Raw genomic sequence first — 24,737 nt, 5'->3', positions numbered from 1 at the left:
AACAGGCTAAATAAACCACCAAGCCAAAACGACAAACCCCAGCCTGAAAACAAGGTTTGCAACCAATCGCTCTCGGGGGCAGTATAGGCAACCTGTGCTCCGGCTCGGGCATGGGCCTCAGCCTGTACCACCTTTTCATAGATCTCATAACTGCTATCATTTACATATACACAACATCGGGGCCCGACGAGGGCACAACCCCCCCCTTAGGATGCCAAGAGATAGTCCAAAGCCAGCCTGTTTTGGAGGGAAAACATCCTGAGCTGCTGTACCTCTTTATTTAATGTTTTTACTGCTGACCCTAAATCGCTAACCGAGCCCTCTAACTCTAGGGCCACTTTCTCAAGTACCATTTGCAGCCTTACAGTATAGCGGCCTATGCATGCCATGACTGGTCCGGTAAACAGTGGCACTATTCCGAGTACAGAGCACCCTACAAGCTTCTCGGTTGTGAAGGGATTCTTTATATTGCCCTCCAATGCCGTAGTCAGTCGCCGCAGGGTCTTTTCTCATGACTCAACAGAGGTATTTTGGGCATTTCTAATCTTTCCTTCGGGCAGTGTGGCAGTTATTGACAAATGAGGAACTCCATGAGCTATATAACAGCTACCTGTCCAGTTGGCTGGCAGCACCTGGTAAGCCTTTCGGCCACATACAAAATAGTGACCCTGTAAGGCCCAGTAAGGACTGTTTCTTACGGGGATTCCTGGGATATTTAAGGCTGCTTAGGCTGCTTTTCCAAACAGTTCATATGCCCCTAAGGGGGCATCCCATCCTCCTGATTGGGTACAAGTGGGAGTGTTTCTAATTGTGCTGTTCAAATTACACTCGCCATAGGGACCACCTCAAACCCACCATTGGCTTGCTACATTGGAGATATTAACTGGACGGCAAGTTATATTTTCAAAACCTTTTTTTGTGGTAAGACTATTTGTAAGAGTTTCCCCAAAAGGGGAGGAACCATTACACCCACACTGCTGGCTTCCCCTTTTGGTCTTTATTCAATACCCATCAGCCCACTGTGTAATAACACAGGAGCTCTTTCCCACAGGACGCCCATAGTGATCAGATTGGTTTCAGGTAAAACATAATACTCCCTCAGTGAGTACTGCAACTGAATACTCCTGGTCCTGATAGGTGGCTTGCTCTAAAGAGGTCTTGTTCCAGAACGGCAAGTCCGTTCTTTCCTGCTCTTTGGTGGTGGCTAATTCTGTTAGGGTCAGGGGCAGCATGTCAAGGGGCATTCCCGTTTTGGGGGACAGTGGAGTTGGAGCACATACCCAGCAATCAGCCTGGTTTGTTAAAGTAGCAAGATGGTGCGCAAGCGAAACAAAGGAGTTATGCTCCCGATATGCACAGTTTGAAAATAACAATACAGAGAATAACAATGTTACCCAATTAGTTATTACCAGAGTCTTCCCAACCCAGGGTCTCCAGTACCTGGGTGGGCCCATTTTGGCGTTAAGGTGCCCGCTATTTGTGTCCTTTAAACAGTAGCTTTAGCCCGAGATCGTCACTAGATGAGGAGTCAGCAGGTTGGACGGTCCACTGTTCTGCTGACGAGGGGGCGGGTACTGCCTTCAGACGAGAATGATGGATCCAGTTCTTGTGTCCCTTGATCTTTGCCGCTATATGGGAGATCAGCAGGACGGTGTAGGGTCCTTTCCACTTTTGCTGGAGAGGCTCGTCTTTCCAGGTACGAACAAGCACAGAGTCGCCAGGCTGTAAGGAATGGATGGGAGAGTCCAAGGGGAAAGGCTGGGAATCCTTGGTATACCTGTGAGGAGACAAGAGAACAGCAAACAGGGAACACATATACTGAGACAAAAAACCATTACCCAACTCCCATTCCCCTGACAGAACCGGGGTGCCATTCATAGGCCATGCCCTTCCAAACATAATTTTAAAGGGACTAAGCCCTAATCACCCTTTGGGAGATCGCGGATATGGAGTAGGACGAGGGGCAAAGCATCAGACCATCACAGTGTGGCTTCTTGCCACACTTTTGAGAGATGCCCTTTAAGGGTCTGATTGGTATGCTCCACCACACCAATGGCTTGTGGTCTCCAGGGCGTATGGAGTTTCCAGGGGATTTGTAAGGCATTCGAGATGCTTAGGATTATTTTTGACGTGAAGTGTGTCCCGTTGTCAGATTCCATCCACTGGGGGAGTCCAAAGCGAGGAATGATCTCTTTAACAAACTTGAGGGCCACTGTCCTGGCAGTGCAGTTACGGCATGGGAAGGCTTCTGGCCATCCGCTGAACCGATCCACTATAACAAGGAGATATTTGAACCCTTGGGTCCGGGGAAACTCAGTGAAGTCTATTTGCCACACCCGTCCGGGGCCCGGAGTGGGTTCTAGGGCAGCTGGTGGCACAGGATGTCCCGGTCGGGGGTTATTCTTTTGGCAGACTAAGCAGTCTGCTTGTACCTGGGCAGCCAGGGATCGGAGTCCGGAAGTGATAAAGTATTTTATCATTAGTTGGATAAGTGCTTCCCTGCTAGCATGAGTGGTTTGATGTAGTTTCTGCAGCTCCGGCTGTATCAGGACCTTTGGTAGGAGGACCTTCCCTTCTGGGGAATGGAGCCATCCCTCCTTTTCCCGGAGACCGAGTTTGTCAGTTAGCTGTCTCTCCTCCCCAGAGTACTGAGGGGTTGGAAGCTCCCCTACTGATGGGATAAGGGTATGCATATGGGCGTTCTCAGTCTGAGGGGATGGCAGGGTGGCAGCCTCTCTATCTGCCCAGGCGTTACCTCTGGCCACATCTTGATCTTCCCTTTGATGGGCTTTACAGTGTACCACCGCCACTTCCGAGGGAAGTTGTACGGCTTCTAGGAGCCGGAGGATTTGGGGCCTGTACTTGACTGGGGAGCCTTGGGCTGTCAGCATTCCCCTTTGCTTCCATAGGCCAGCATGAGCATGCAGCACACCAAAAGCATACTTTGAATCAGTAAAAATATTGACTCGCTTCCCTTTTGACAGTTCAAGTGCACGGGTCAGGGCTACTAGTTCGGCAGGCTGGGCAGAGGTCCCAGCAGGCAAATCTTCAGCTTCCACAGTGCCATGGAGGGTCACAACAGCATAACCCGCCCTCCTTTGCCCATTGATTACAGTACTGCTACCATCAGTGTACCACTAATAATCTGCATTTGGGAGGGGTACATCCTTTAAATCCAGACGGCTGGAGTACTGGGCATCTATGATCTCTAAACAGTCATGTTCCTGTTCCTCTGTCTCTGGCAAGAGGGTGGCTGGGTTAAGGGAGGGGCAAGGCTGTAAGGTGACTTCAGAGTTCTCTGACAGCTTAGCCTGATACCGACCAATCTGAGCCTGGGTGAGCCAGAGCCCACCCTTTGCATTCAATAAGGCTTGGACCATATGGGGAGTATAGATTTGCATAACCCCTCCCAATGTTAGCTTCTCGGCTTCCTCAAGCACTAGGGCAGTAGCTGCGACCGCCCGTAAACATGCCGGCCAACCCTTTGCAACCTGATCCAGTTGCTTAGAAAAATAAGTCACAGGACGTTTCCATGCTCCTAACAGCTGTGTGAGCACTCCTAGGGCCACCCCCTTTCGTTCATGTACAACTGAAACGGCTTAGAGAGATCCGGTAGGCCCAGAGCTGGGGCTTCCATCAATTTTCTTTTTAGGATTTTAAATGCCCTGTCAGCCTCTGGGGTCCAATAGAAGGGGTCATGATCTGCTCCCTTTACACAGTCGTACAGGGGTTTAGCGCATAGTCCAAACTCTGGGATCTATATCCTGCAAAAGCCTGCCATACCCAGAAATGCCCTGAGCCGCTTACAATTACTTGGGGTAGGAACTTGACAGATAGCTTCCTTTCTTTCGCTTGAAAGCTGACGCTCCCCTTGCCATATGTGAAACCCGAGGTACCGTACTTCTGGGAGGGCGATTTGAGCCTTACTCCGTGCTACCTGATATCCCCAGAGTCCAATAAAATTCAGGAGGCTCACGGTGGCTTTAAGGCAGGGGGTTTGGCCCACAGTGGCAATTAACAAATCATCTACATACTGCAGAAGGAGGGCCTCCCCATTATCCCACTCCTCTAGGTCCCTGGCCAGAGCCTGGCCAAAGAGGGCGGGGGGAGTTTTTGAATCCCTGGGCCAACACTGTCCAGCAAAGTTGCTTTTTAACCCTATTTCAGTCCTCCCACTCGAAGGAGAAGATCTCCTGTGACGGGGTGGCAACTGGGATGGTAAAGAAAGCATCTTTCAGATCGAGGACTGAAAAATGGGTATACTGTCCCCCTATAGAAGCCAATAAGGTATACGGGTTAGGGACAAGAGGGTGCAGAGTCTTAATCCGTTCATTGACTGCCCTTAAGTCCTGTGCCAGCCGATACGTGCCATCAGGCTTCCGTACGGGTAGAATGGGAGTGTTCCAGGCTGACTGACATTCCCGGAGAATACCATAGATTAGGAATCGATCTATAGTTTCCTGTAAACCTTCTCTGACTTCCCTCTTGATTGGATACTGTTTTGCTTGCACTGGGCCTTTCTCTGGTATGAGCTGAATAGTAATGGGGGTCTGGTGGGTGGCCTTTCTTGGGATCCCAGATGCCCACATGAGGGGGTACACCTGGTCTTCCCACGGGCTCCATTCTGGGGCTTGCATAGCTGAGGGCTCAACTGCAAGGGTCATGATCCATGCATTCTCAGGGGGTAAGGTAAGGGTTATTTCATCCTCAGTAAAATGCAGGGTGGCACCGAGGTGACAAAGCAGATCCCGTCCCAGCAGAGGTGTTGGACACTCAGGGAGGTATACCAGCTTGTGGGATATAGTCCTGTTTCCTAAAGGGCATTCCGCTGGGGCATATACTGGGCACTTGGTGTCCCTGCCTGTGGCTCCCAACACAGTAAGGGAATCTGCTACTGGCAACTGAAGGGGTCGATTTACAGCAGTTTGTGCTGCTCCAGAGTCAACTAAAAAATCTATTTCTGAGCTTCCCACCTGCATCTTTACTTGGGGTTCCGGGGGTAGGGTGGTCCATCTCCCCTGACACCCCTATTCCTGCTCCACCATCGCCATCATAGAGGCACTCCCCCCTTTCCTCTTTGGGCACTCATTTTTCCAATGTCCCTCTTGTCGACACAAGGCACACTGGTTGCGACCCAGTCGTCCCTCTTGCGAGGCCGGACGTTCGCGTCCACGGCCCCTTCCTCCCCGGCCACTTCCCTTAGTGCCGGCCTGTACCGCTGTTACCATCAGTCTCACTTGCTTTCTCTCCTTCTCTGTCTCTCTCAGACTATAAGCTCGGTTTGCAGTCTCTAAAATTTGTGCCATGGTCATGCCCATTAAATCCTCCTTTTTTTGTAACTTTCTCTTAATATCAGGGGCTGCTCTGCTCGTAAAAATTCCCTTAATAATTGACTCAGTTGCCTCATCATCGGGGTCTGCATTAGTGTCCTGTACTTTGAAAGCAGCCAAATCCACAGGGTTAAAGGGCACATGAGTATAGACCTGCATAGTCATGGCCGGACGCCTGTCCAATCCAGACCGGGCGACTTTAGTTTCAGTGATTAAGGGGTATAGGCCAACCATTGGGGACTTATAAGGTGTGGGTGTAGGGGCCGAAGGGGACACCGGTTCTGCCATTACAGTGGGGGTGGAGGTCTGGGGACTAACATTAGCTGCTACCGAACCAGTTGGAGTCAGATTACAGTGCTGTAAAATATCTGATCAAGTACATAAAGCCAAAAACAAATGCGCATACATATGTTCATTCCACTTCCTTGTTCTCTGACAGAACAGGAGTAACTGGAGGATCGTGTTGTACTTAATTGACCCTCCTGGTGGCCACCACTCCTGGTCATCTAGTTGATATTGAGTCCAGTCAACTGTAAAGAATCGTTTTAATTGACTCTTAGTCATCAGATCCGCACCAAATACCTTCCAGTTTGCTAGAATCCATTCTAAGAGCGTATACTGTGCCCTAACCCCCGAGCTCTGTCCCTGTCCCATACCTACAGGGTAACTCTGGGCGTCCCCAGGTTCCAACAGAGCATACAATCCGGATTTCAAAAGGTTCCTACCTTATCAAAGGGACCGGTTCCTCACCGTTGCCCACAGCTGCTTCTCCACTATTCGAGTGCGTTGCACCGTTGTGCCTTCTGGGATCGATCAAATCGCGTCTCCTCCGAGGTCCCTGATAAACTCACCGGTGTGCGCTGGGCGTCGGTTCTCACCGCAATCCTCGACCTCCAGGAGGGGTCCAGGCAAGGCTAAATAGCAGCCTCGTCGCCCACCCAGGGACGCCAAAAGCTGTTGCCGGCACCCAGTGCCAGAGGCGAACAACAGCAAGGTTCGTTGCCCGGTGTGCATCACCCAATAATCACAACAGGGTGGAGAAGCGGAAAAGTTTATTTGAAGCTTCAAAGAAGGTACAGGGAGAATGGAATCTCAAATCCTGCACACAGAGCAGGAAGTTACACAAGCTTTTATACATCCTTTCTTCAGCATACTTATCCAAAAGCAAGCTGCCCTAAGTATCCATATAGCCAGCCAATCCAGTTACCAGCTAGTTCCCTTTTGCTTTGTACCATCTGTTAAACCATACATAAAGTTGCTTTATTCAGTACTGTTCTTCCATATCTGCCCTGTTTGGCCTTGTTTAGTTTCAGGCACTGAGCATAACTGCTGCAAGTGCCTCCAGGCAGGGAGTGGGGGGACCAAGGACACTTGGGCCTAGTGCGAGGGGGCTTCATCGACACTTGTGGTCTTCCATCCCCTCGAGTTACCTAGTGGCCATGCTCAGTGTCCCCAACAACATAGAGAGAAGGGATGGACAGGGAGTGTCTCTCTGTGGGTTCGTCCCAGGCCCCACGCTGGCACCCTGATCCTCCCTGGGGCTATATATGTCAGGATTAACCAGAGTGATTACAGGGAGAAGAGCGGAAGGGGATGCATGCTGGCTCAGTTTTTATGATGGCCAGATGCCCACCTGTTGGTGCAGATAGGGAAAATGTATAGGCCCAGTTATCACAACAGTGCACTAATTGTGGGTTCAGTTGTCAAAAGTGAGTGTAAGTTCATAAGATGTCACAACAACCAAGAACAGCAAATGTTAGTGGGAAAAGGTACAAAAGGGAGACACACAGACTGATTTAATCCAAGCAAAAAGGCCTCCTGATATAACTCAAGGACTGTGTTAAGATCATGCCTGGTGGACAAGAAAAGTGTGCAATCAGAAACCAGTTAAACAAAATTAGTGTGGTGAAAACTAGGCCTAATTGGTGGACACAATAATAAGTGAGGGGCTATTCAGTGCATCACCCTCCTTGGGGTCCTTAAAGAAACAGACTTTGGGAGAAAAAATTGGCTACTGGAATGAACTTCACCATCATGATTTCCAGGCCCGCCATCTCCAGGGACCCCGGAGCTTCATCATCCTGATCCTGAGAGATGTCCTGAGCAGACCAGGCCAGAGAGAGGAAGAATGGAGATGACATTGCCACCTCTACCAATGTCGGAAGGTCACCAGGCACAGAGCTGAAAGGGAGAAAGTCCAGTTCAAGAGGGCCAGGAAAAACAGATAGTAGGAATAGCCACAAAAGGACAGGGGTGCTGGAACAATTTGTATAGTGAGGGGTCTGAGAGCCATTGAACCAAATTGTAAACCCTGTATATAATGGAAACCAGTTCAAACCAGGGGGTATGGCAGTACCCCCAGCACTCCTCGTTCCAGCACCTATGCAAAAGGGTCAGTACCTAGAAAGAGGACAGACAGCAGCATGAGGAGAAAAGAGGGAACGTTCAAGGAAGAACGGTAGAGTTAAACCAGAGGACAAATAAATAAAGAGTCTCCAAGTAATCGAAGAATTATTAGAAAAACATGGTTAGAAAACTGCAAGAGTAAAGAAAGAATGAAATGTGAAGGAAATATGCTCTAATTAAAGAGAAACGGATATAAGAAATAAGGAGGAAGTGAGCTGTAGTGAAAGTAAGAAATAGTAAGGACTCTAACACAAACCATTTGGCAGCATCTTAAGGTATACAAGGTGAAGTGCAGGAATAGAGAAATTGTCAGACAGCAAACAGATTGTAAATCCGGGGCTAATTGTTCAATCAAGAAACCAATACATCACATCAAGGAATACATGTCTTTGTTTAAGCTGGAACTCAAAACAGCCAACAAAGATTGCACAAGAGGATTGCTCAAGATCTAACCAAACTAACTTTTCCTCCAAACTCTGGGCGTACAGAGGCTGAAAACCGAGAAACTGAAAAGGGAAAGTATCACCGTTCTAGTGCATTCTATTATCTAATGTCAAAGTCTGTTATTTCATAAATGTCAATTGTTACCTACAAAGCGAATTTTAATTAAGATAATATTACTTAATATACAGTACGTAGCAGTAATAGTTTACAGTAGTTTACGGTGTGACCCTAAGTAGCAGTTCCTGCTAAAACAACCAATTCTGATTTACATGTGATTATTCCCAAGCCCATTGATTTCTATTTTACCCCAACTGAATGAGATCAAACATAATTTGGCCTCTAGATTGCCTCTTCCTCTCCTTATTGCTCTGATTCAGAACACCCCTCTACTGGGCTCCTTATACAGGAACTCCCCCTGCTGAAACCAATTGGCAGCAGCACAGGGACAGAGAGCCACTGTGCACGGGACCATGGGCCACATAGACAGCAAGTCCAGGAACCCAGGCAACATGCATGGCTGCAGCCTGGCTCACAGGCTTCCTGGATGTGAAACTCGGGTAGCACATGCACCCTCCCCCGCAGAGCAGGCCAAAGCTGCAGGCAACATTTTTACTTGTCTTGGGCTTCTCACACACAGCTCTGCCAGTACCCCTCAATCCCGACCTGCAGTCTCCAGCCATGGGCTCCCTCGCCAGGACAGTTCTGCTGCTGTCCCTCAGTCTCAACCTGCAGCTCCCCCACTATCCTAGCCCTGGGTTCTCCCCACATGTGAAGCTGAAATATCTTCCTAGCAGAACAGTGTTGGATCAGTGGAGAAACCGGCAGAGAGTTGGGCAATGCCTGGTGACCTCAGTGGCATCATGGACAGAAAGGAGTTGGGTGTGGAGCCTGCAGGACAGCTCAGCGCAGCGCCAGACACTGCTCAGACAGTCGGTGCCACAAGAACTGGCATATAGTACCGGCAGCTGGGAACGGCTCCGCCAGTCCTCTCCCCAGGTGTCTGAGAGGGGCTCCCCTTCCCAGCTGCATGGCGGCCCAGATGTGCCAAGGCCAGGTCTCTGTACAGAACAGTATGGCCCTCGTTCAGGCCCTGCTTTAGCAGAGCACCGGGTCCTTGCTCAGTCCTCCTCAAGGGGAGGAGAGGGCTGGGAGTGGAGTGGCACCCACCTCTGAGGTACAAAACCCAGAATATTTAGGATGATCCTTAGCCCATGAAACTGGACAGCTGCGCAGGGACCCCCTGTGCATTGGGACCGGGCCACATCCATGGCAAGGGGCGGGCTCGGAACAGTGCAGACTGGCCAACACCACCCTCTTCTGTGGCACCAGAGCTGGGGTCTGGTGGCAGATGGGCCAGTGACATAGACACTGGCACTGTCCCCCAAGCTCGTAACAGGCTGGCCGTGCCCTGTGTCCCCCAAACAGGCTAGCTGTGCCAGGGTGTCCCTTACCCCTGTAACAGGCTGGTTGTGCCCATGTGTCCACCAATCCCATATCAGGCTAGACGTGCCTGGGTGTCCCGTAGTACCCTAAAAAGAACAGGAGGACTTGTGGCACCTTAGAGACTAACCAATTTATTTGAGCATGAGCTTTCGTGAGCTACAGCTCACTTCATCGGATGCGTTCAGTAGAAAATACAGTGGGGAGATTTATATACACAGAGAACATGAAACAATGGGTGTTACCACACACACTGTAACCAGAGTGATCACTTAAGATGAGCTAATACCAGCAGGAGAGCGGGGGAGGGGGAGAAAACTTTTGCAGTGATAATCAAGGTGGGTCATCTCCAGCAGTTGACAAGAACGTCTGAGGAACAGTGGGGGCGGGGCGGGGGGGAATAGTTTTACTTTGTGTATTATAGACTAACAGGGCTGCTACTCTGAAACCCGCAGTTCCCTGTAACAGGCTGGCTGTGCCTGGGTGCCCCCTAAAGAAGCTGGCGCTGTCTGGTCTGCAACCCCCACCCCAGTAAAAAGTTATCAGTGCCCACATGCCGTGATATCGCTATCAAAGCGATGCCGTGACTCGGATTCGAACCGAGGTTGCTGCGGCCACAACGCAGAGTACTAACCACTATACGATCACGGCGAGCTACTGGGGCTCTGCGAGAAACGCCTGGCGCTCGCCCTATTCAGTGTGGTGCTGATGACGTCACCACGGAGAGGGCGGGCCAGTAGCTCTGACCCCTGCCCCTTCTAAGAACCATCTCTGGAGTAGCTATTGCGCATGCGGCTTCCAAGGGGGCGGGGTCGTGCTCTATCCTGCAGGGATCTCCCCGCAGTGACTGCGCATGTGCGAAATAGGGGTGGGCGGAGCCGCAGAGACAAAACTCCTTAGCTCCCCTTCGGCGCGCGCCTGGGGCACTTGGGCGGTGTTGCTGTTGAGAGTTGTGGGCGTGCGCGCGCGCCCCCCGCTGGCGGTTGGGCGAGTGCGTGTGTTCGTTGGTCCCACCTGCCGCTGCCCCGCTCGGGGGATGGACGGGAGCGGACCGGAGCCAGCGCTGCCTGCAGCCTACGCGGGACCCGCACCGCAGCTGGCGGAACAGGCGCACGTGCCCGCATACGGCACAGACACACACCGCCCCGTGCAGGCACACACAGCACATTCACACTCGCCCTGCACACTCACATGGGCACAAGTGTCATCACACACACAGTGCAGTCACTCACATCTATGCACACATTCATATCCACACACACAGAGCTGCACTCACAGACCCCCCTGCACTCTGTGCACTCGCACGTCGGCTCACTCATAGCCTGCCACGGCATCACATCCCCACACACCATGCACTCTCACGTTGGCACACTCACATTCATACAGTGCTTACACACATGCACCCCACACACTCACACATGGGCACCATGATATCCACACACACTCTTACATCACATACACTTGCACACACTCACATCTGCAAACACATGCACTCACCCCCAACCCTTCCCTGCTGTTCTCTATCACCAGGAAGAACAAAAAGCACATTTCTGTTTCTCTGCAGAGTCCCTTCATCTTTGTGCTCTTTAAGCCCTTACCATTAGGGAAGGTCTCTTCCACCTAAGCTTCAAGGGGAGATGGATCATCGTCTCACCCCATCCCCACCTCAGATGAGGTAACTGCAGACCAAACAGGTTGCATGAGATCACTCCTGGCAGAGCTGAAAATTGAAACCAAGTCTTGTCTGTTTAGCCACACTTTTTGAATGACTATATGCCATGTCCATGTGCTTGGCTAGACTGTCTGTGAAACTGGGCTTCTCCTGCCCACCTCCCTACCTGCATAGAGCACTACAAGCCCACAGGGGAAAGCGCCCTGTGTAAATGCACATAGAATCATAGAATATCAGGGTTGGAAGGGACCCCAGAAGGTCATCTAGTCCAACCCCCTGCTCAAAGCAGGACCAATCCCCAATTAAATCATCCCAGCCAGGGCTTTGTCAAGCCTGACCTTAAAAACTTCTAAGGAAGGAGATTCTACCACCTCCCTAGGTAACGCATTCCAGTGTTTCACCACCATCCTAGTGAAAAAGTTTTTCCTAATATCCAACCTAAACCTCCCCCACTGCAAGTTGAGACCATTACTCCTTGTCCTGTCCTCTTCTACCACTGAGAATAGTCTAGAACCATCCTCTCTGGAACCACCTCTCAGGTAGTTGAAAGCAGCTATCAAATCCCCCCTCATTCTTCTCTTCTGCAGACTGAACAATCCCAGTTCCCTCAGCCTCTCCTCATAACTCATGTGTTCCAGACCCCTAATCATTTTTGTTGCCCTTCGCTGGACTCTCTCCAATTTATCCACATCCTTCTTGTAGTGTGGGGCCCAAAACTGGACACAGTACTCCAGATGAGGCCTCACCAATGTCAAATAGAGGGGGACGATCACGTCCCTCGATCTGCTCGCTATGCCCCTACTTATACATCCCAAAATGCCATTGGCCTTCTTGGCAACAAGGGCACACTGCTGACTCATATCCAGCTTCTCGTCCACTGTCACCCCTAGGTCCTTTTCCGCAGAACTGCTGCCTAGTCATTCGGTCCCTAGTCTGTAGCTGTGCATTGGGTTCTTCCGTCCTAAGTGCAGGACCCTGCACTTATCCTTATTGAACCTCATCAGATTTCTTTTGGCCCAATCCTCCAATTTGTCTAGGTCCCTCTGTATCCTATCCCTGCCCTCCAGCGTATCACATGTACCACCCAAGAGCATAAGTTCCATGTACCAACCACTCCTGAGGCCATTCCCTTCCTAGAGCCAGGAACAGTTTGGGAGCCCAGATTCCCAGCATTCTACTGCTGCCTGGTTCATACTCTTAGTCATGGCTAGGGCTTCAGCAAGGCCTACATATCATACTATTTAAATTCAGGATGCAGCAGTTCCATTAATTTTGGTATTTAATAGGGTTCTTCGAATATCACTTTTACACAGAATTTCCTAGGTTTTGTTTTTAAGAAAAATGAATAAACAGTGAAATTCTATCATGTGCAACTATTTACAGCTGATGAAGTGGGCTGTAGCCCACAAAAGCTTATGCTCTAATAAATTTGTTAGTCTCTAAGGTGCCACAAGTACTCCTGTTCTTTTTGCGGATACAGACTAACAGGGCTGCTACTCTGAAACCTGCCTGACAAACAGTTGCACATGATAGAATTTCACTGTTTATTCATTTTTCTTAAAAACAAAACCTAGGAAATTCTGTGTAAAAATGATATTCGAAGAACCCTATTAAATACCAAAATTAAGGGAACTGCTGCATCCTGAATTTAAACAGTATGATATGTAGGCCTTGCTGAAGCCCTAGCCATAACTAAGAGTATGAACCAGGGTCAAGCTTTGCAGAACAGTAACACACCAGGTACTGACTAACCAAGTAAGCACATTCCTGACTGGAGAGGATGGTACAAGAACACCCAGCATTCTCAAGTAGCTACATAAACAAATTCCCAAAAGATTGCACAGGAACACACCGACCCCTCTAAGAGAAGGATAGGATGGCAGGATAATGGATGAGGATGTTTTGTTCAAACTAGCAGGTACAAGATACAAAGGTGATAACTAAGATTTAGTCACAGGTATTTTTAGTAGAAGTCATGGACAGGTCATGGGCAATAAACAAAAATTCACGCCCATGACCTGTGCATGGCTTTCACTACAAATACCCTGACTAAAACTTCACAGCTCCTGGGGTGCTGCTGCTCTGGGGGGCCCTGCAGGCCGACCACTGGCCCCTGCAGCTGTGGAGGTTCCAGAAAGACACGGAATCTGTGACTTCTGTGACCTCCATGACAGATTTGCAGCTTTAGTGATAACTAACAATACCTGCAGGGTAATATGTAACTTGTTTATACCAGGGTATAAAAGGAGAAGTATTGGGACATCTTTGTATTGGCCAAGGGGACAGCATCCTGTAATGCTGACTGAGCCTTTACCTTGTCACTGGCATGCATGTGTCAATGTGCCTGTGACCCTTTGGACAAGGTACTAGTGCCGTGCATTGCTGACAATAAACCTGGCGAAGCGCCTTTGCCACCAAACTGAGCTTGTGGTCTTTGTGTATGAATAACATCGAGGCCTTCTGAACCAACATGATGCATTCTCTGCTGGTGCAGCTAACACCGGAGCTCCAAGAATAGCAGCACTAGCAGCATTAACGACTCGGCTGTATCAGCAACACTCTGCAGCACTAACAACATGATGCAATCTGTAACTATGTGATCATATATAATTTTTTCCACAGGACCTGTACCTCATTCAATGCACAGGTTGGATGGGGCTCAAAGCCCAAGGTACCTGTGCGATATTTATTTTTATCTCCCTCATTCAACATGTGGCCCCTGCCTTATTTACTGCCCACTCTGCAAACTCTGCACTGAATATGAACATTTTTATTTCTTCATGGGTTTTCGCTGGCACTCCTCCTCGCAATGTCCAAACCACCCTCACATTAATGGATTTAACTTCACCACCCCCATTTTACAGATGGGCAACTGAGATACAGAGAGATTAAGACCGACACTTGCAGTGTCTGCTCAAGTGGGATGCCTCAAGAGCTGAGGCTCAGTTCCTCAGGGCCTGCTGAGCACCCAGAGCTCCTAGTGCCTTCAGTTTGAACTGAGTGTCTCTGAACTGAAAACCAGACCCCCAGCTTCTCAAACTGGGCACCTAGCCATCAAGAAACTTAATTAGTGGTCACCTGGGAAAATGTTGGTTTAAGAGGCTTGCTTAGCATCACACAGCTGCTCTGGCAGAGCCCACAATAGACACCTGGCTGGGTTCTTTCTTACCATAAGACCACCCTTTCTCTTCTAGCAGTCATTTGCCTTGTTCTCTATATGCTAGCATAAGGCCAACAAGCTCATTGATTACACAACCCCAGATTAATTCACTTAGCTTTAAGGGTGTGAGTAGTTCCATTGACTTTCTTCCCTCCACTTGTCTAATGGGTGTTTTTATGGTGTCAAGAAAGAAAGTTTTCAGAGTAACAGCCGTGTTAGTCTGTATTTGCAAAAAGAAAAGGAGTACTTGTGGCACCTTAGAGACTAACCAATTTATTTGAGCATAAGCTTTCGTGAGCTACAGCTCACTTCATCGGAACTCAGTGTGGCTACATATCACTGTTAAGCTCTTCTGCACTGACTCAAAAGCAGGGCAGACAGTTAGGAACCAGGGCACAAATCCCAAACTGGTTGTGAGTTTTATTCTTGTATTTTTCCAAACAATTAACAAGCTCAAGCAGTATAACAGCCTAACCAGGGAGTCAAAGTCAGTTCCCTTGGGTACTCCAATCTATCTTGCCACCCAGGTAAGCTTGCCTTTGTGATAGATGGTCCCTTACCATAAATCACAACAATATGATGAAGTGAGCTGTAGCTCACGAAAGCTTATGCTCAAATAAATTGGTTAGTCTCTAAGGTGCCACAAGTACTCCTTTTCTTTTTGCGAATACAGACTAACACGGCTGTTACTCTGAAACCTAACAATATTCTGGTCACTCCCAGTCCCAAAGGACCAGTTACTTACCCCAGGTCAACTGCACTTTACATCTCACACCAAAGATAATGCTTGTAGCCAATCCTATAATAAACTATATAAAGATGTGTTTTATAGGAAAAGGAAACAGAGTTATTTAAAGGTTCACACAGGTAAACATACACACACAAATGAGTTACAGCAAGCTCTGTGTGTCCCACAGGGTTAACCCAGGCTAAAATACTGGGGTATTGCTTATGCCTAGTAAACCTTGTCCTCGAGAGTCCAGCAGCATAGAGATACAGTTTCTCCTTGTCAAGGATGTTTATTCCCTTTCCCCCCTTCTCTGACCTTCCAGTTCTGTTGACGGAGGGAACATGCACATCTCCTCTTTGATTCTTTGCTGGGCAGGAGATAACACCTCCTGTTGGAGATTAGTATTTCACACTAGTTAATGCTTTTCTCCTGTCTGGTGATTTGCAATTACAGAGGCTTGCAATGCAAACACTTAAATATTACCTGATAACAGGTATGTGACAGTAAGCACCCCTGTATTCACACCTTACACACTGTTGTAATAATCTTTGTACAAAATATGCCTTATGATTTATCCTTTGAAAATTAATAACTCACTGATCATTAAAAAGAAAAGGAGGACTTGTGGCACCTTAGAGACTAACCAATTTATTAGAGCATAAGCTTTCGTGAGCTACAGCTCACTTCCTCAGATGCATATCGTGGAAACTGCAGCAGGCTTTATATATACACAGAGAATATGAAACAATACCTATTCCCACCCCACTGTCCTGCTGGTAATAGCTTATCTAAAGTGATTTCCAGCACAAATCCAGGTTTTCTCACCCTCCACCCCCCCACACAAATTCACTCTCCTGCTGGTGATAGCCCATCCAAAGTGACAACTCTTTACACAATGTGCATGACAATCAAGCTGGGCTATTTCCTGCATAAATCCAGGTTCTCACATCCCCCCCACCCCCATACACACACAAACTCACTCTCCTGCTGGTAATAGCTCATCCAAACTGACCACTCTTCAAGTTAAAATCCAAGTTAAACCAGAACATCTGGGGGGGGGGGTAGGAAAAAACAAGAGGAAACAGGCTACCTTGCATAATGACTTAGCCACTCCAAGTCTCTATTTAAGCCTAAATTAATAGTATCCAATTTGCAAATGAATTCCAATTCAGCAGTTTCTCGCTGGAGTCTGGATTTGAAGTTTTTTTGTTTTAAGATAGCGACCTTCATGTCTGTGATCACGTGACCAGAGAGATTGAAGTGTTCTCCGACTGGTTTATGAATGTTATAATTCTTGACATCTGATTTGTGTCCATTTATTCTTTTACGTAGACTGTCCAGTTTGACCAATGTACATGGCAGAGGGGCATTGCTGGCACATGATGGCATATATCACATTGGTGGATGTGCAGGTGAACGAGCCTCTGATAGTGTGGCTGATGTTATTAGGCCCTGTGATGGTGTCCCCTGAATAGATATGTGGGCACAATTGGCAACGGGCTTTGTTGCAAGGATAAGTTCCTGGGTTAGTGGTTCTGTTGTGTGGTATGTGGTTGTTGGTGAGTATTTGCTTCAGGTTGCGGGGCTGTCTGTAGGCAAGGACTGGCCTGTCTCCCAAGATTTGTGAGAGTGTTGGGTCATCCTTTAGGATAGGTTGTAGATCCTTAATAATGCGTTGGAGGGGTTTTAGTTGGGGGCTGAAGGTGACGGCTAGTGGCGTTCTGTTATTTTCTTTGTTAGGCCTGTCCTGTAGTAGGTAACTTCTGGGAACTCTTCTGGCTCTATCAATCTGTTTCTTTACTTCTGCAGGTGGGTATTGTAGTTGTAAGAAAGCTTGACAGAGATCTTGTAGGTGTTTGTCTCTGTCTGAGGGGTTGGAGCAAATGCGGTTGTATCGCAGAGCTTGGCTGTAGACGATGGATCGTGTGGTGTGGTCAGGGTGAAAGCTGGAGGCATGCAGGTAGGAATAGCGGTCAGTAGGTTTCCGGTATAGGGTGGTGTTTATGTGACCATTGTTTATTAGCACTGTAGTGTCCAGGAAGTGGATCTCTTGTGTGGACTGGACCAGGCTGAGGTTGGTGGTGGGATGGAAATTGTTGAAATCATGGTGGAATTCCTCAAGGGCTTCTTTTCCATGGGTCCAGATGATGAAGATGTCATCAATATAGCGCAAGTAGAGTAGGGGCTTTAGGGGACGAGAGCTGAGGAAGCGTTGTTCTAAATCAGCCATAAAAATGTTGGCATACTGTGGGGCCATGCGGGTACCCATAGCAGTGCCGCTGATCTGAAGGTATACATTGTCCCCAAATGTGAAGTAGTTATGGGTAAGGACAAAGTCACAAAGTTCAGCCACCAGGTTAGCCGTGACATTATCGGGGATAGTGTTCTTGACGGCTTGTAGTCCATCTTTGTGTGGAATGTTGGTGTAGAGGGCTTCTACATCCATAGTGGCCAGGATGGTGTTATCAGGAAGATCACCGATGGATTGGTGTTCTTGTGTGATGTTGTACACAACAGGGTTTAAGAGTTATGACTATACTCTAGAATTATAACTAAAGTGTGGGTGAACCAGGTATGTCAGGGGGAGTTGTTAACAAGTCTATCTTAAACAAAAGAATGTGTGTTTACCTCAATTTACATATAAGCAATAAACAGATCCATAAACAAGGGGTGGAAGCAAAGCTCACACTAACAAGTTGCAGAGAAGGCAGCATGGCAGCTACACCCAGCAGGAGAGAGAAATTTTGGTCTGGGTTTTACTTTTCAGAAGATCCATTTCAAAAGTTTACTGGTTTATAAAGCTGCGGGGAGGGGCAGGGCTGAACCTCAAGTAACAAGCAACTCAAACAACTGATTGTGCACAACATTACTGTCTTATAAAAGTGTACAGAGTGAAGTCTTCGGAAAGCTAATGAGGCACTGGTAATTGATATCATTGTGAAATGTCTGTGTTAACACTATATAAGGAATTATGGATACTCACCAATATTAGGCTGTACAGTCTGCCCAGACAAGAGGGAATGTCACAGCCATCCACCTGTCTCCTATGTAAATTAAGCCTGGTGGAATCAGAAACAATGGAAGCCCCATTTACCTAGAAATCATCAGGGGGATGGGAGGCCCACAGGAAGGTAAGAACAGCATGAGTTCATCCTGCTTCTTGAAACAAGCTCATTGAACTTTGGAAGATATAAGCAAGCACTGAAGCCATATTTGGCATCCAGCACTAGACAGATAGGAGAACAGAGCCCCTGCAAGCTGAGAAAGATGGGTCCTTCAACCAAGAGGAGTTGAAGTCTCTGGAACAGAATACAGGTGAGAAACTTGCTTAGGCAAAGATCTTTCACCTAAGAAGACATGGGAAGCCAGCACTTTGTACTTTTGTGGAAGATCCTAACTGAGGGAAAGTCAGTCATGGCTGGGAAGAATGACTGGAGCGAAAAACCATCTTGAACAAAGTCTGTATCTTGCTAAATTAAGTTTCAGATCTATAGAAATGTATTTTGTTTTATTTTACTTGTAACTCTTTCTCGTGTCATTCCTTATACTTGAACTCACTTAATCCTGTGTATGTTAACAAATGTATTTCATTTTTACCATAAGCCAACTCAGGGCTGTGTTTAAAGGGAAGGGTGTACTTATCCCCAGTTAAGTTAATCAGCTGTGATGTGTTTGTGTATCTATAAAGGAACACACGAACCATATCATTTCTCTGAACTGCCCAGGATTTGGCTGGACACTGCACAGAACACAGTTTTGGGAAAATTCAGGACTAGGAGTGTGTTTGGGTCACCCTGCAAGTAGTAACCCAGGTTGGTGGAAGCCAGAGTGGGGCTGTAGACAGGCTGCTGGGGTCAGAGCTGCTGAACCAGGGCTGTCTAGCTCACACTCAGGGAGTGACCAGAGGCTGGTTGTGAGCACCCCAGGTTGGGAGCTACAACAGCAAAGCATTGTGAAGCACTTAAGGTTCCAGGGTAGGCGGTGACAGAACCCCTCGCTGGTCTGGATTGCACTCCAGACTCTGACAATGGGATATAGATGTTATAAGTGAGATTAATGCATGTGACAATCTGCAAACATTCAATAAAGTCTAAACACTAAGCACATTTTTATAATTCTAATACCTATTTTAACAATACTAGCACATAGGTGAACAAAACTAATTCCTGCTATGTGTTTGTCAGTATTCAAGTAAGGCATAGGGACCTTGGCATAAGATGGCACCTGGTTTGCCAGTGTCACAGTCACCCTTTAGTGGGTTCACCACATAAGAGACTCTTCTGCTAGTTAAAGGAAGTACCCCTTTAGCTCAACATGTAGAGGTCTGTGTTGTGGGTTAGACTTTTGAAAACAGCTAATTTTTAAGGTGCCTTATCTTGGGAACCCTTTGTTCAACTGACTTCACAATGTCCTTATAAAGTCTTGTCCGGCCCCTTACCAGATATTCCAATTTGCACACAACTGCCTTTGTATGGAATTTTAGAGAAGGTATAAAATTCAGTTTTAAAACAGAAATTTAGCTGCTACTTGAACTATCAGAGCTTAGTGTCCCTCCCAGTGTGGCATTGGCAATGTGTACATACGCCCAGTGACAACTGCCATTGAATGGAGGATGTCTCAGTATTCCATGAGATGTGCAGATATGAATTTAAGAAAATGGTATTTCATAGGCTCTGAAGACTGAAGGAAAAAAATTTGTGATGTTATATTGTAGATGAAAGCCAGTGTGAGAACATACAACTAGACTGTTATAATTTGTAACGGGGGGACAGAGTTAAGATTGCATGAGCTAATTAGCATTTCCCAACTTGTAAAAGAGTGCTTAACCTATAACCTTAGCAGTTTCAGTGTGTTTCATATTGAATTTATAAAAGGAAAGAACATAAGAGCCAGGGATAGAACTGCAGGATGTAGAGCACTGCTGCGTTTGCAGCAAATGACAAAGTGTGTAAATTACAGAAACTTGAACTATTGGCTATGTGCCACCTGATGCCCAGTGCTGTGCATCTTAGGGGGCTGCAGCAGGAGGTTGAAGTGATCTTGCACCTTCTCCAGCAGCTTTGGTGCTTCTGTGAGGAGAACAGCTTTTATAGGAAGACAGAGATTATAGCAAATTAAAATAGTGTATTGTAAATGAGTTTCATATTGATAAGCTTCAAAGTAACTTTTCTCTATCAAGATGCAGATTCCAAAAGATACATTGTTTGACCAGTAATAGCCCAGATCTTGAAAGAATATGTGTCTGTTTTTAGATGAGCAGAGAAGAATCTGGAAATGATTAAACTGATAATACTTTAAAGTAATTTTTTTTTCCTGATGGATGAATGAATGTTGAGTGACATGTTTTGTTGCTAGGGTTTTTCCAATTAGCTATTTTTTACAGGATTTTTATACTGAGCTTTCGGTAAACTGTTGACACAATGTCATCTTAAGACCTAATAAGACCATGCCACCTTCCTCAAAAGTGCTGTCATGGATTTTTGATATTTTGGGGGTCTGAGGTGGCGCCCCCTGGGGTCACAGACCTGTGGTGTGCAAAACACTGAATATTTTTGAGAATTGCTAATTTAAATGGGATTTTTCCAAGTTGACCATCACTACGGATGACCTCGTTTGAACATGATTGGACCAAGTCATATATTTCCAAGGTTGGCCTCACACCTGATTTTTCCAAAGACCTTAGAGGGAGGTGCTACAAGGCAAAGTTGGTGAAATTCATAAACTGCAAGTACAAGGGAAGGCCAAGAAGCCTCCTTGCCTGGTGGATCAACAAGCCACCCGAGGACAGACTGATGTTCCAGAATTCCCAGGGTTTCCTTAGGGAAAGAAAGTCATGACATCAACAACCAGGCCATTCCAGCCATTGACCAATCTCTTGGCACCTGAAGGAGGCCTGCTAATGAGAAACGCTGCACCAGCAGAATATCGACATCTGGCTCCTTGCCTGCAGCTCCGTCCCCTACTCTACGAGAGTCTAGGAGACTATGAGAGCTGAAGAGTTCATGAGCCCCCTGTTATCTGAAGTACCTTATTTTTCCTTTTTCTATATTTATTAGCTGCGAAACTACCCAGCCTTTTCATATTGTTTAGTTTTATAGAGTGAAAGTGAAAATGACTGTATGCATGCCATGTGCCTGGGATCACCCATAACATTTAGATGGGGAAGGTGCCAGAAAGAAAAGTTCCCCACAGCCATAAATATTGTCCAATAAAGTTACTTTTTAATATGTGTTCTGTGTCCTAGGGTTAAAAGTCCTGAGAGACACAAAATTGTCATCGGCAGTGTCTATTAAGAGTTGTTAAACTTCTGGTTATCAAGAACATTCTGTTAAAGTCTGTATTATAATATCTCTGTTGGAGGTGTGGGTCGGGGTGGGAGGTGAGGAAAATGTTAGCTACTTGTCACAGGGTGCTCTACTCACTGCTGGGTGGTTCCCCCTTCTTGCGATTAGCTCCACCGGGTTCAGCAACTCCTTTCTTCTCTTCCACCGTCGCTACTCTCCTCAGGGATGCCATTTCAGATTTTTTGGGGGGGGAGGGGCAAATTTAACCATGATTCCAGAGGCTACTTGAGCACCTGAAAACTCTTGTTTTTTTGCAGATAATAACTTAGATACAGTGCTCCTGTCGGATAATAATTTCTAATTCCTACACAAAGAAAGAAAATTAAATAAATATTAGACCTACTCAGCTCTAATGCTAACATGTTCTGACAACTTGTGTCAAGTCACTTAAGGGACACTGGTTAGGTTTAAAATTTTAATGTTTATTCTTAATTTGTTACTAACTCTTGAATACAACAATTGAAACAATTGTAGAAAAATCTAGATTACTTTCTATCACCTTTTTGCAGTTCATCAAGCTTGGAATAGATCATTTAACTTTTGGAAACATTCTGTTAGGTCAAGGTTCCATGAGTTTATACAGCACCTGCCTGGAGCACTAGGGGTGTTACCTCACTGCAAATAATAGACTAGAAAATGACTTTAAACAGGAGTGACACTGACACTTTCAAGTGACTTTCATAATATTGCCAAGCCCAAATGTTCAAAAATCAAGAAGCAGGCTCACCAAAAATCATGAAATTGGCTTTAAAATAATGATATTATGTACAAATAATAGATTTGGTGGGTTTTTTAATTTACATTTTGCTTTTTGAGCCTTTAAGGCGCACTGGGGTCACATGTTGAAGCTTTCTCCACAGCCACAAGAGCTAGAAACTTCATTTTTCTTTAAGAATAAAGACTGAAATAATCACATATAACTTGACTCCAGGAGCTGAGGCTTTAAGGAAAACAATAATTATGAGACTCATGACAAAATCAGGAGAGTTGGCAACACTGCTTTCACTTCTGTTTAAAGGCTAGTTACTTTCGAGAAGAGTCTTAAACACAACACTACAGTGACTGAGTTGCAGTTTTCACAGGAGAATATTTTAAATCAAACACCAAGAAAATTCCACATTTTAAAGTTGGGGGAAATATTGAGACTTCTGAGAATAGCAGGGCCACTGCAGGCAGGAAAGGAAATAAACAGTTGAAATAAAGTTGGACGGTCAAATCTTCTGATCCTTAATCAAATAAAACTTCTATTGCCATCAGTGCCTACACTCATAGATATAAACATCACAGTGAACATGTGATAACATGCGTGGTCAATAACTACACACTTCATACTTAAATATCTGAGCCATCTTATCCGGAGTTACACATCTTATATGCATTGGCTCAGAGACTACATTTTCTGGCATATTCTGAACAGTGCTGAGCACACAGATCGTGCCCAGTAAAAAATAAAAGTCATGACAATAATCGTCAACTTTATGGACTCTGTGGATGCAATTTCTGTTCTATGTTCTGGAATTGGCCTAAATACAGCTGAAACCCTAAGAATTTGATATATAATCACAACTGATACTCATATGACACTTTCTCATTCCTTGCTTTTCTCAGACTCAGAACAAAAAACAGCAAACCAAAATGGTTTTCAGTTAAAATCTAAAATTGCACAGCAGGCATCGATGTACAACTCAGTCTGGGGCAGAATCTGCCACCCATTGGCAGTTAAGTGCTCTCCTCTCAATTGACACTCATTCTCTTTCTTTCGTCATCCTTCCAGACCTCTGTGCTGCTTTTCATACTGTCAACCATGGCATCCTTCCCAATCACCCAGGACCAATTGCTGGGGTCTCAGAGAACTGGCCTTCTTGGTTTTATTCCCATCCATCAGAGGCCTCTTTTTTTGCAGCATGCTGCAGGGAGAAATGCTGGTCCAGTGGATAGGGAGCTAGCTCTGAGAAACCTGGGTTCTACTCTTCCCACCCTTTCCTGCTCTAGAATTCCTGTATGACTTCAGGTTCATGCCTTAGGGACAGAGTTTGAAAGGTTTTTAGGCACCCAAAGATGCAGCTAGGCATCTAGTGGGGTTTACAAAGCAACTAACTTTCTAGGCACTTTTGAAAATACCACTAGATACCTAAATACCTCTGAAAATCTGTGCCTCAGTGCCCCATCTGTACAATGGGGATAATAGCACTCTCTATCTCACCGAGGGGCTGTGATGTGAGGTGCTCAGATACTACGGTGATGGGCCCACATAAGTACCACAGGTAGAGTGGGAACTTCTCTAGACCACTGATATCCTTTCCCTGGGTTTTAGGCCCTTTTTTTCACTTACGCTCCTCACATCTTCCTCTTTTCTGAATGTAACCTTGGACCAGAGGGCTTGGCCGTATGTCTTCTGCATTCTCTCTTCAACCCCGTCCGCCCCTGCAGAGGGATTCCTGTTTTACAGATTCATCTCATGACTTCCAGATCCTTAATTTAATTACCAGCCTTTTCTTATCTTAATCACCCTGCCTCTGTTTGTAAACAAAACACTGACTCCCTGATCCAGGGACAGAAGCTGGGAGAAGCACCTCTCTGCAGAACTCACATGTGCAGTTAAGAGCTCTGCCTGGGAGCACACCTCCTGTATGAAACTCAGGGTGAAGGTAGCAGCCCCCCCCCGCCCCCCCTTCCTAACTGGTGCCGTTGGCTCTCCTCCTGTTCTCGCAGTACAGCTACTTCATGACTCGTCCCTCCATCCAGGTCACGCTGTGATTCCCCTTCCTGGGAAGTCTTTCAAAGTCTCTCTCCTCAAGTAGCATCAGGCAGAGCTCATGCCCTCCCCCCTATGTCATTCCCATAGAGACTAAATCAGGCACTCTTCCTATTCACTTCCCCAAAGCAATACCTCTCTGCAGTGGCTATTGGGAACCCCAGGCCCAGCCTCTACTCTGGGTTCCAGTCCAGGGTCCTGTAGTAAGCAGCTAAGGTCTGCAGTTACACCAACCTTATTGCTCTTGCCCCTCTGGACTACTTCCTACGGTGCTTCTCTATGCTTTTATTCTCCATCCTTCCTAGTCAGATCCTTCTCTTAGGCCTACTAGGTAAACCCTTTCTCAGGGCTTCCTATACCCCTTCATAAAAACTCCACAGCCCACTTGTGCCACAACAACTGTTCTTTTGCATATAAAAGCCAGGGCCGGTACTAGGAGGTAGCAAGCAGGGCAGT

At 46.7% G+C, this 24,737-nt stretch overlaps 1 non-coding gene across 1 annotated transcript; it reads right to left on the bottom strand.

The window, feature by feature from the left end:
* Positions 1-10,199: 10,199 nt before the first annotated feature.
* TRNAH-GUG (transfer RNA histidin (anticodon GUG)) lies at positions 10,200-10,271 on the bottom strand. The gene has a single exon. It is a non-coding gene; the product is annotated as a tRNA-His (tRNA).
* Between the last annotated feature and the right edge of the window lie 14,466 nt (positions 10,272-24,737).

The sequence above is a fragment of the Lepidochelys kempii genome, chromosome 10 (assembly GCF_965140265.1).
Source record: "Lepidochelys kempii isolate rLepKem1 chromosome 10, rLepKem1.hap2, whole genome shotgun sequence".
In the NCBI taxonomy this organism is placed as follows: Eukaryota; Metazoa; Chordata; order Testudines; family Cheloniidae; genus Lepidochelys; species Lepidochelys kempii.
This window is presented reverse-complemented; position numbering and strand designations above follow the sequence as displayed.